This window comes from Etheostoma cragini, chromosome 1 (assembly GCF_013103735.1).
Source record: "Etheostoma cragini isolate CJK2018 chromosome 1, CSU_Ecrag_1.0, whole genome shotgun sequence".
Classification (NCBI taxonomy): Eukaryota; Metazoa; Chordata; class Actinopteri; order Perciformes; family Percidae; genus Etheostoma; species Etheostoma cragini.
Window position 1 is genome coordinate 7625741 of NC_048407.1, and position 11414 is coordinate 7637154.

Here is an 11414-nt window from a genome sequence, read left to right on the forward strand (position 1 = left end):
CACACACACACACACACACACACACACACACACACACACACACACACACACACACACACACACACACACAACTTGATTTTTTGATCTAGGAGAAGTGCCTTACTGAGATAAAAAAGTCCTAGCCACATATAACAACATAAACAACATAGATATTACAAAAACAGCAAACTAATATTGTAATGAAATGAAACAACTAATCAAGTGTCAAACAGATATGATCAATTCAATTCAATTCAATTTTATTTATAGTATCAATTCATAACAAGAGTTATCTCAAGACACTATACAGATAGACCACACTCCAGAATTTACAAGGACCCAACAGTTCTAGTAGTCTCCTCCAGAGCAAGCAACAGTGCGATCAGAAAGATTATTAAAAAAGTGGATAAAATGAAAGAAGTCAAGACAGCATTTAAAGGAATGTAGAATCAAATATGTGATTACAATTCTTCAAAGAGATACATCATTTCCAATTTCATGCAGTAATCATCCTTAATATGTGAATCAAATGGATGTAACTAAGTACTTACAGTTTTTTCCTATTGCTAACACACAATTTTGCAAACTAGTCTGGTTTTATCAAAATAAGTAACACAATTCACAAAACTACACACCCGAACTGCAAAATACCTCATATGTCCTGCAAAATGAAGCACTTCAACCAAAACTACACATAGCATTATCAAAATCAAACTTTTGCACGAAATGGCACACACTTCATTCCTATTTACAGATTTTTGCCTAACCAAATACACGCTGTTGGGCATAATGAAAAGCACCCCCATCTTTAGTATGCTTTGCCATAATACTAAAATACGTATCAGATTGTTCACATGCACAGAAATATTTGCAGATACACACACATGCTGTTAAAACATTATGTAATGTTTCACTACAGTAAACAAGTCAGTGCAACAAATGCACAGCAGATATATTTACATGGGACTGAACAAAAATATTCTCACAAAAAACAGTAAACTGAAAAAGAACATTTCAGAAAAATTATATCATAGTAAAAAAAGAGGCAAGAAAAATAATTAGGCAGCATCTTGCCGTACAGCCGGGTCTGGACAACACGCGTCGTCAACATCACAGGCAATATCTTCCCCTAACCAGACATAGAAGGAAGAAGCGCCTTGAGTGCCTTATCCAGCCCTGGAATGCACCCACATCAATGTCATCACATGCCTCTTCCATAGCCTGCACAAGAGGCATGCGCACAAAGGGCTGTCGGCCATATACCTTCCACTGCCATGCCAAAAAGAACTCATCTATGGGGTTCAGAAATGGTGAGAATGGTGGGAGGTACTGCACGAGAAATGTTGGGTGGTCAGCAAACCAGTTTTGGACTACAGCTGCACGATGAAAGCTCACGTTGTCCCATACTACAACATATCGGTTTTCTTGAGGGTCTGCATCATCCATACGCTCTGGTGGTTTGAGAATGTTGTGGAGTCTATCCAGAAATGTGAGAATATGGGCTATGTTGTATTGTTCAAGGTTGGCATGATGGTGGGGGACACCATGCATACCAGAGATGACAGCGCGCATTGTGATGTTCCTACCATGTTGGCCGGGAATATCTATAATGGCTCTGTGGCCAATGACGTTTCTCCCCCGTCTTCTGGTCTTTGCTAGGTTGAACCCAGCCTCATCTATAAAGATGAACTCGTGTGGGATGCATGAGCATCCATTTCCAGTACTCCCTGAAAACAAATAACAAAAATCTGTCAATATGGTGTTATCCAGTACACTGGGAAACAATGTTGCATGTAGTGTACTGCAGTCAATATAGTACTTACATCCACATACGCTTGTCTGACCTCTTTGTTTCCTTGAGAGTTTCTCTCAAACGGCACCTTATAAAGGTGTTTCATTGCGATTTGGTTTTGCTTGAGAATGCGAGCCAATGTGGACGGACTGACTCGTTGAATGTTTTTGAATAAGGTGTGTCTTGGATGATGTGGCTTTGAATTTCTCGTAATCTGATTTCATTATGTTCCAAAACCGAGTTTACAATGCCAGCTACCTGTACCCCGGTGAACATTCGGCACCTTCCTCCACCATGGTGTCATGAAAAAATAAAATAAAGAAAAGTATATAGGACTTGGACAATGCAGCCTAAATATTTTTCTTTTCAGAGTGCTAACGTCCTGATTGGGGTGTTGACAATTAACCATTGAGGTGTTTGGTCAGGTGGCACATGTTATTAGCCAAATAGCTCATGTAGTGTCATTTTGAATGGCAGTGTTTTGAAATGGCAAACATGTGACTTTATGTCAGATTGTTCTGTCTTATGCAGGAAACTGTGTTCAGTGCATTTAATTGTGTCATTTTGAAATGCAAAATGTGTGTAAAGCAGAAAATGTGTTTAGACTTTTGGAGACTTGAGAGGAAGTTTTGCTCTCTGTGTGTCCGTTTAAATAATTGTGCTGTGCATGTAATTTTAGTGTGATAGCAAGGCAGGAAGTGCAGGCAGGAAGCTCCTCAGAGCCCGGAACACGGCCAGCATCTCGAGGCAATTGATGTGCCATGACGAGTGATGCTCCTGCCAAAACACCCCTCGCAGAGCGGTCGTCCATGCCCGCGCCCCACCGGTGAGGGAAGCATCCGTCGAAATGATTACACGGCGACAGGGTGCCCCCAGCGCGGGTCCTTGGGACAGTAACCAAGGCTTCTTTCACACCGAGAGGGCACGAAGACATCTGTGCGTAACCCGTATCAGTCGGAACGGGTTTCCCCTCGGGGAGAAGCCATTGGATTTCAGCCACCACTGCAGGGCCCTCATGTGCAGCAGACCAGAAGTATCACGCTGGAAGCAGCCGCCATGAGGCCCAACACCCTTTGGAAGTGTTTCACTGTGATGTCGCGGCCCAACCTCACACTCTTCACCGTGGCCAGAACGGACTCGACACGAGCCGGAGACAGACGTGCCAGCATCGTCAGCGAGTCCCACACCACCCCTAAGAACAAAGTCCTTTGGGTGCGTGCTAGCACACTCTTTCCCTCGTTGAGCCTCAGCCCCAAACGAAGAAGATGAGCAAGGACGACATCTCGATGCCAAACCGCCAACTCCCGAGACTGAGCCAGGATAAGCCAGTCATCGATATAATTGAGGACCCGGATGCCCTGGAGCCGCAGAGGGGCCAGCGCCGCATCCATACACTTGGTGAAAGTGCGAGGGGAGAGTGCCAGGCCGAAGGGAAGAACCTGATATTGGTACGCTACGCCCCCAAAGGCAAACCTCAAGAACTTCCTGTGTGAAGGACGAATGGAGATGTGGAAGTAAGCGTCCCTCAGATCCGCGGCGACAAACCAGTCCTCGGACCGGATGTGACACACGATGGCGGGGATGGTGAGCATCTTGAACCTGTATCTCCTAAGAGACCGGTTCAGAACCCGCAGATCCAGAATAGGGCGCAAGCCTCCGTCCTTCTTGGGAACCAGGAAGTACCGGCTGTAGAAACCGGACCCGCTGGCCGGCGGGGGAACGAGCTCCACGGCCCCATTCTCCAGCAGCAAGCGCACTTCCCTTCCAAGCACCAGATTGGGGGGCGGACCCGGAACTGCAGCCTGTACCCTTCAATGACGCGCAGAACCCATGGGGACATGTTCTCCAAACCCCGCCAAGCTTCCGCAAAAACCGCCAGCGGAACCAACCCCTCGGGGCTGGTGGCCGGTGCGACGAGCCAATCGCGGAAGAGCCCCTGAAGCGGGCCGCCAGGAAGAACCCGCCGACGACCCGTAGTCCGGGAGCCGAACCTCCGGCCCACTGCCACCCCTCGGGGAAGGCAGAGCGGAGAAAGCTCGGCGGCGGCAAGCACGTCCCGAGCGCCGGTCGACGACAGAGTTCACAGCATCCCCAAACAGGCCAGTATTAGAAACCGGGGCATCCAGAAGGAATTCTCTGTCCTTCTGCCGGATGTCCAGCAGCAGGTTCGCCTGGTAGGCCTGCAAAACCGCCATGGTGTGCAGGCTCGCAGCAGCCTGGCCTGCCGCCATATACGCCTTCCCCACCAGCGAGGAAGTCCCAGACACGGACCCGTCGGCAGCGCCGGCTTGCTAAAAGACGACGTCAGCTGCGGAGAGAGGTAACTCGCCAAAGCGTCTTCAACCCGCGGCATCGTCCCGTAGCTGCAGTCCTTAATCCCCGCCACATTGCCATACTCCAGCAGCTGGGGAGTAGAAAGCTGGGCAGAGTAAGGTTTATCCCATGATTTACACAACTCACCATGTAAATCTGGAAAAAACGGCAAGGACCGGCGCGGGGGCACAAAGGAAGCGATCATCCAGCCCTGCCACCTGTGTTAAGCTCCCTGACAGCCTGTGGCCAATCCAGTCCGAGTTTTGCCACAGCCCGTGTTACCACTTCCAACAGCTCATCATAGTACGGCACGGCGCTCTTCTGATGACGTCGGCCCGACACCCGGAAGTCCTCACCCTCTTCCACGGCGCCAAGCACATCCAGCTCCTCAGGGCCAGAGCGCGGCCGCCTCTCGTCCCAGCCTGCGTCCCTGAACAGAAGATGCCAAGTAACGAGGACCAGGGGAGTCGGAATCAGCAGACGAAGGATGAGATGGGGCATCAGCTGTCTCGTAATCCTCCAGCAGATCTTGCTGCGATCCCCATGACCGGACCCGACGATGCGCCTCAGCGAGCGCGGGGCCCGAGACACGGGGAGAGCGTATCTGACCATCACTGGAAAAGAGAGCCACGCGGGACCTCAGTACCCGCATGGGAAGGGCCTCGCAATGGTCACAAACAGCCCCCTCGCGAGGCACGGTGGCGTTCGACAGGCCCAAACAAACAACACACAGTTCGTGAGAATCACTTACCGTGATGAAACGCGGGCAGGGAGAAACACATCTCCGGAACCGGTACAAGCGCTCGGACATTATTCCAGGTGAGTAGGATACAGGAGCTTCTTCAAACCAACATCAACCAACGTGCCTGCTGAATAGAAAAAAGCTAATGAGCTATGTGCCGGCGTGCTTATATGCCCCTACGGTTATGCCGTCACATGCTACCAGTCTCACTAGGACCAATAGAATTGGAGTAGTTTTCATTCGCATTCAGCCCTGTCATGCCTAAAGGCGTTCCCATAGTGTCGTAACCGACGCAGTTCGAGTTCCCCTCGAAGGGGAACTGTATCCAGTATACTGGAAACAGTGTTGTGTTTAGTGTACTGCAGTCAATATAGTACTTACATCCACATATGCTCCTCTGATCTCTTTGTTTCCTTAAGAGTTTCTCTCAAACTGCACCTTATAGAGTTGTTTCATTACGATTTGGTTTCGCTTGAGAATGCGAGCCAATGTGGACAGACCGACTCGTTGAATGTTGTTGAATAAGGTGTTGTCTTGGATGATGTGGCAGTTCTATAACAATACCCATTGATTATTGGTTCAGCATTATTACAAAAACACAGTATTATCATCACAACAAAATGAAAAACTTTATTTAGTTTCAAAACAATCATTACTCTGAAATCTAAAAGATAAAAAATGTGATTGTCCACTACACCCTGTTCTCTTTGCAGGCAATGCAGACACATCACATGGCTTATAGGACTTTTGTGAGCCGCTGCTGGGGTTTTCTTGGTAGAAGTGTCCATATCGTGATCCCCTCTTGTGTCGTGCTGCGTATACGGAGGGAGTTTCTGGATGCTTCAGGCCAGTATGTCGGGTTGGGTGCCTGGCGAGCTGAGCACACAGGTCCTGGAGCCCAGGAATCTGCCGGACTGCTTCCAGATAAGGAAGGGGGTCATGGATGATCTCCTCGAACACCAGTCGCACATTGTGGGGCGGCTGTGGCTCAGTGGTAGAGCGGTTGCCTGCCAATTGGAAGGTTGGTGGTTCAAGATACTCCAGATCCAGATACTCTACAAACAGATACTCTATGTACAGATACTCTACATCCCGATTCTCTACATCCAGATACTCTACATACAGATACTCTAAATACACATACTCTACATAAAGATACTCTACATACAGATACCCTACGTAAAGATACTCTATGAAAAGGCATTCTATATACAGATACTCTATATTCAGATACTCATTCTATATACACCTACAGATTATCTGAGAAAAAGGCCTCCCAGTACTGTTTTACTGAATTACTGGCAAGGGAATAGACCCCTAATGAGCACGTATGATTAAACAAGACTAGAAGTTGTAACTACAGGATCATTTCAAACTAAATTTCCTAAGAAGTTTTTTTTTTTCTTGGTTGATGAAAAGAGAAAGAAATTTGGATTTCATAGACTTTGGTAATTTGTAACACCAACAGTGTCAGAACTGTGGCAAATGGCTGCAAAGCCACCATTGCTGGCAGTTAAAACTAAAATAAAATGCAACACTAACACTATTACAGCCACTTGAGCTACTTATGCTGTTTGTGTTTTGCTAAAATCAACAAAGCACTACAAATATGTAGCACAACAAATAGCTAATTAATTTTGTATTTGGTGTGACTTCAAGGCTAGTAGTGGAACACTAATAATAATAATAATAATAATAATAATAATAATACCAATATTACCAAATATTAAAGTTTACTTGATATAGCACCTTCTAGAGACAAAGTAACAAAGTGCTTCACATGATAAACATTATTAAAATACAGTTATATTCAAACAGAAAATGAGCAAGCAAAAAAACAAATAAAACACCAATGGAAAGAAAAGATTAAAGACCTATAAACCCAAACTTACAAACATGAGACAAAAGTGTGCTTAAACAAGTGAGCCTTTATTTGCTTTTTTTAAAGTAAGACAATAGGAAGTGCGTTCCATAGAGTCCGAGCCACCACTTCAAAGGAACGATCACCACAACACATTCTTGCTTCCATCGTGTAAAACATGGACGCTTGGTCAGGTGCCTTTGGTGTTGTTATTGAAGCTATAAGTCTCATTTAGCATCATATTTATATATGCTTTATCAAAATAAGCTTGGTCGGGACTATTGGCATCAATTTTGACGCAGTTAGGTTAAGGAAAAGATGGTGGTTGGGCTTACAAAAGGTATCTTTCTTTAGACTCAGGACAAAAACAGTACAGTTGGGTTTAGAAAACAAACAGACCCAATCCAAGAAAAGATGGCGGGTGGGGTTATAAAATGCACATTTTCAAGATTTTGCAGGATAACATGATTATTAATTTGTGATCTGGGGCTGCTCCCAGCTTCTGTACTCATCATCAATGTTAGAGACTAATAATAAATAAAAAAAATCTCAGATTACAACTTAATCAGCAGCCAGAAGAACCTTACATAATACCTGAGCCAATTGTATGTCCTACAATTGTGCTGGTATATTTTTGCCCATATGGTGAAGTGCAGAAGCCAGGAAACAGGATTAACCCAGCCCTCAGAATAATACAGGGCTAATGAAGCCATTAGTCCATGATGATGGTTTTAGCTAAGTGAGAGAAAAAGAGGTAAGAGAGCTAGTTTGAGTCGGGCCAGTCTTACCACTGTTCATAACAAAATGTTTGGGCTGGGATGGTGGCCCTCGCCTAGGCGCCTATTTAGCTGTTCTGCAGTAAATACCAGGCATTGGAGTGTTAAGCCCCAGCATTGTTTCTCCAACATGCACAGATGGCCTGATTTCATCTGTTTAGCTGCGGACATTACCAACACTGTCAAACACTCTACGAATACAACATATGTGTCTGTGTGGGTTGGAGTCAAATAAATAGTATGAAGTTAAAGAGGAAACACATCTGTGCACATGGTCATTAGTAGTATCTGAGCAACTAGATGGAGGAGCCTTATCTCCTAGGAAATTAAACGAATGAAACGAAATGAACAATCAAAAACTATAGAGATGCATCACTAAAACCAGAGGAACTGTACATTTTACTTTACTACATTATTGGACAGTAACTATCTGCTTTAATCTTCTTCTCTACGTCATTTGTTGACTCCATCCTTCTGGTTAGCGCTAGCTAAATCTTGGGGCCCTACGCATCAAAAGTAAAACTGCCGAGCCCAGAAGCTTTGTCTGCTGTCTCTCCAGGACCTGGACGCCTCCAGGACCCTGGGGCGGGCAGGTAAGATTCTAGTCAATCCCTCTCACCCCAGACAGACCCAACTGTTTACCCCCTGCGACCAAAACCCCACGCCATAAAAACAGTTTCTGCACTCAGCAGTTGCCTCACCAACAAGTCCCTGACCCCACTGACACCATTTCTTAACCCCCACCCCCACCCCTACTCACTGCACTTTGCACCAAATATTGATGTGAAAGCATTCTTAGTTTCTAGCATTTTTCACACCTGCCCAAGACTTTTGCACAGTACTATATATATTTACATTATATATATATATATATATATATATATATATATATATAGTATAAATATATATATAGTATACTATTTATTATGTAGCATGTTGACTCCAAAAAATTAAAATTATAAATATCTATATATACACATATATAATTTTTTTTTTCCTTTTACAGCTATTTTTATATATTTGTGTCTGTAATTATTGTAATCTCATAGTTATGTTTAATTTGTTTATTTATGTATGCACCAATCACCAAGAAAAACATTTCTGATTATGATGTATACATGGACACTCAGTGGGTCTATAAGGGCAAGCTGAATATAGTCAGGAGACCAGGAAACCATGGAACAATGATTCCTGGTCTTTCCTTGATAATTTGATCAGCTGTTACCTCTTCTTTCACTGGCTGCTCTAAGACTGGAAACATACAGATAATAAAGTAGCTGCCCTACCGTGTAGACCTAGCTGACACAAAGTAGCAAGCTTGTGTGCAGGAAAAGGTTGTTGTAAGCAATTCTATTTGCAGTAATTTCCCAGTGAAGTGTGAAAACAACATAGAATATAAAATAAAAAGGTGTCTTAAAAAGAGTGTATCATGTTTATTTTTGTAGTCTTGTGTGTTATCCCTCCTCAGGAAATCCTGCGGTAAGTGAGCAGAATTGGCTGCAGAATTCAGGGTGGGTATCTCATCTCGCCTTCCTCTGCCAACATAACCTGTGGATATAAATCATACTTGCTTTTTGCTATCATACAGTGTTTAGATTTGTTTCACACAGTCTTTTTGTCAAAAAGTGACAACTCAAAAAGCCATACAGTTTCAAAGCACATTATATAGTAACTGTACACACCCGGCATGCAGCTCTGGGAGCAGTTCAGAACTGAGTACATTGTCTGGAATTCTTTTTTGTATTGTTTTGATCCATCTGATAAATATTCTGAAACATTTTAAGTTAGCAACTATCAAAGCATATTTTTTTTACTTACTGTCAAACTACAGAAAGTTAGCTCTTTCCTGGAAATGTTCATCTATGACTATGTCTCTGAAGGGGGTCCAAACTAGGGCATCTAGTGCCTCATCACCGTCCTGGAGTACCACCTCGAGCAATATGTCTTGTAATCTGCAAAGCATATTCTAGACAAATGTCAAATCATTTCTATAGTATTTAGTTGTAAGTGTTGGAAGTTGAGAAACAATTATGTTATTTTATGTTGTGTGGTATGGTAGTTTCTCTCTAAACTCCAGAATCCCCATTTCAGGTCAACAGGTTCCTGAATGAACACATTTGAAACTTTTTTTGAGAATTCCTTATGTAGACAGTTTGTCTTGTTTTTTTTTTTTTTGTTGTTTTTTAAGATTATGTTTTTGGGCATTTTAGGCCTTTAATGGACAGGACAGCTGAAGTTGTGAAAGGGGAGAGAGAGGGAGTGACATGCAGGGCTGGATTCAAACCGGGCCGGCTGCGTCGAGGAGTAAACCTTTATACGTGGGCACCCGCTCTACCAACTGAGCTATCTGGGTGCCCAGTTTGTAGCATTTTGACAGTAGGTATGTATACAAGGCATTACGTTTACTTCCTTCACACTAACCGACTGTAAGACTAAGGTTTTGGATCCAAGCTGAATCAAATCATGTAATAAACAACCATTTGACTTTGTTACATATTTTTATGTTACAGTTGTACATGGGACACTGAAATAAGACATACCTGACAACTGAATGATCAGACAGCAGCAACAGGTACCAACATGTTCTGATTGTGGCCATGCCATCCTAGAAATACAATATTTCAAACAACGAAGTCATGTTCTACAAAAACAGTGCACTCTAATGTGTCTGGAGACTTTCTGGGCACTTACAGTTGTGATGTCAAAATCTGCCCCCAGAATGTAAATGTGCTATATTTATATAGCGCTTTTCTAGTCTTAAAAACTACTCAAAGCGCTTTTACATCTTACAGGATACGTTCACCCTTCACACACTGTGGCCGAGGCTACATGGTGAGTGTTTCCTGTAGATGTAAAAGCGCTTTGAGCAGTTGTTAAGACTGGAAAAGCGCTATATAAATACAGCACATTTACATTTACATATGTAGCTTGATGTGCCTTAATTAAGTTATGTAGGCTGAGAGAGTGCTTGGCAAGACTGTGACAACCTTGAACCCTGCAAAGCTGAATGTATTGTTGACCGTCAAAGCCAACTGAGGCTTCCGATATATTTGATGTTGGATGCAAAATCTCTAAGGCCTTCTGCTCTGATGTTAAACTTCAAGCTGTACAACACACCGCAGGGACACATGATTGCAGCCAAACCACCTGGATGAATAGTAGAAGATTAAATCGTTAGGAATAAAAAGTATATAAATGTAAAGTTAATATGTATTTACAGGAATGGCCAGTGATAGCATAAAACTGAAAAAGTCAGAAAGATGTAAAGCTGTCACCTGATGGTCCCCAGATCTTCTGAAACACTTGTTGTAGGCCTGTATATTTTGTATTTTGGTCCTGAGGTGCAGAATGAGATCTATCTTGGAACCGCAAGAGTCAAAATAATTCCACATGTGAGTCCTTTGTGAAATGAACAAAATAAAGGGTGATACAAACTATGTAAAGAGACCTTCAAATTCATGAGTTCATTCGAGAGTCTGTCTACAGTTACATTAAAGTCATTTGCCTCAGCGTCTTGGGCCTTGAGCTTTTAAAAACTCTGTTTTTATCACAGTGATGGACCTTTTTGTGCCAAGGTGCCCTAAAATGATAGCTGGGATGGACAGTTAAAGGATTCTTCCTGTTACCTGTTAGTCAGAATGAAATGTTGAAAAAAAGCAAGTTCACAAGTTCGGACAAATGTAGTTTACATTAGCTGTTAGAGATATGTTGCAGAAAAATAAAAATATACTTTTGTTGCACTGTTTTTTCAGTTATAAGCACAAATTACATAAATCTGATTTTGCTGATACTTTTTTACTGAAATCCGAAATAGAAAGCTGAATCGCAGGTTTCATCAAATGTACATTAACATCAGGGACACAAGAACAACAATTATTCTTTTGCAGTTGATACTTTAAGTACATTTTGCTGATAATACTTTAATACTGTTTCTCCTGTTTCCAGTTGTCA

The 11414-nt window shown here is 43.2% G+C and overlaps 1 long non-coding RNA gene across 1 annotated transcript in view; it reads right to left on the bottom strand.

Annotated features, from left to right (window-relative positions):
• The window catches only part of LOC117945603, a 16209-nt gene extending 5253 nt beyond the window's left edge, over positions 1-10956 (bottom strand). Inside the window, exons 1-2 of the long non-coding RNA XR_004656845.1 lie at positions 10854-10956; positions 5995-6001 (exon numbers count right to left, since the gene is read on the bottom strand). This is a non-coding gene — a long non-coding RNA (uncharacterized LOC117945603). The remainder of the gene's footprint in view (positions 1-5994; positions 6002-10853) is intronic.
• Positions 10957-11414: the final 458 nt, after the last annotated feature.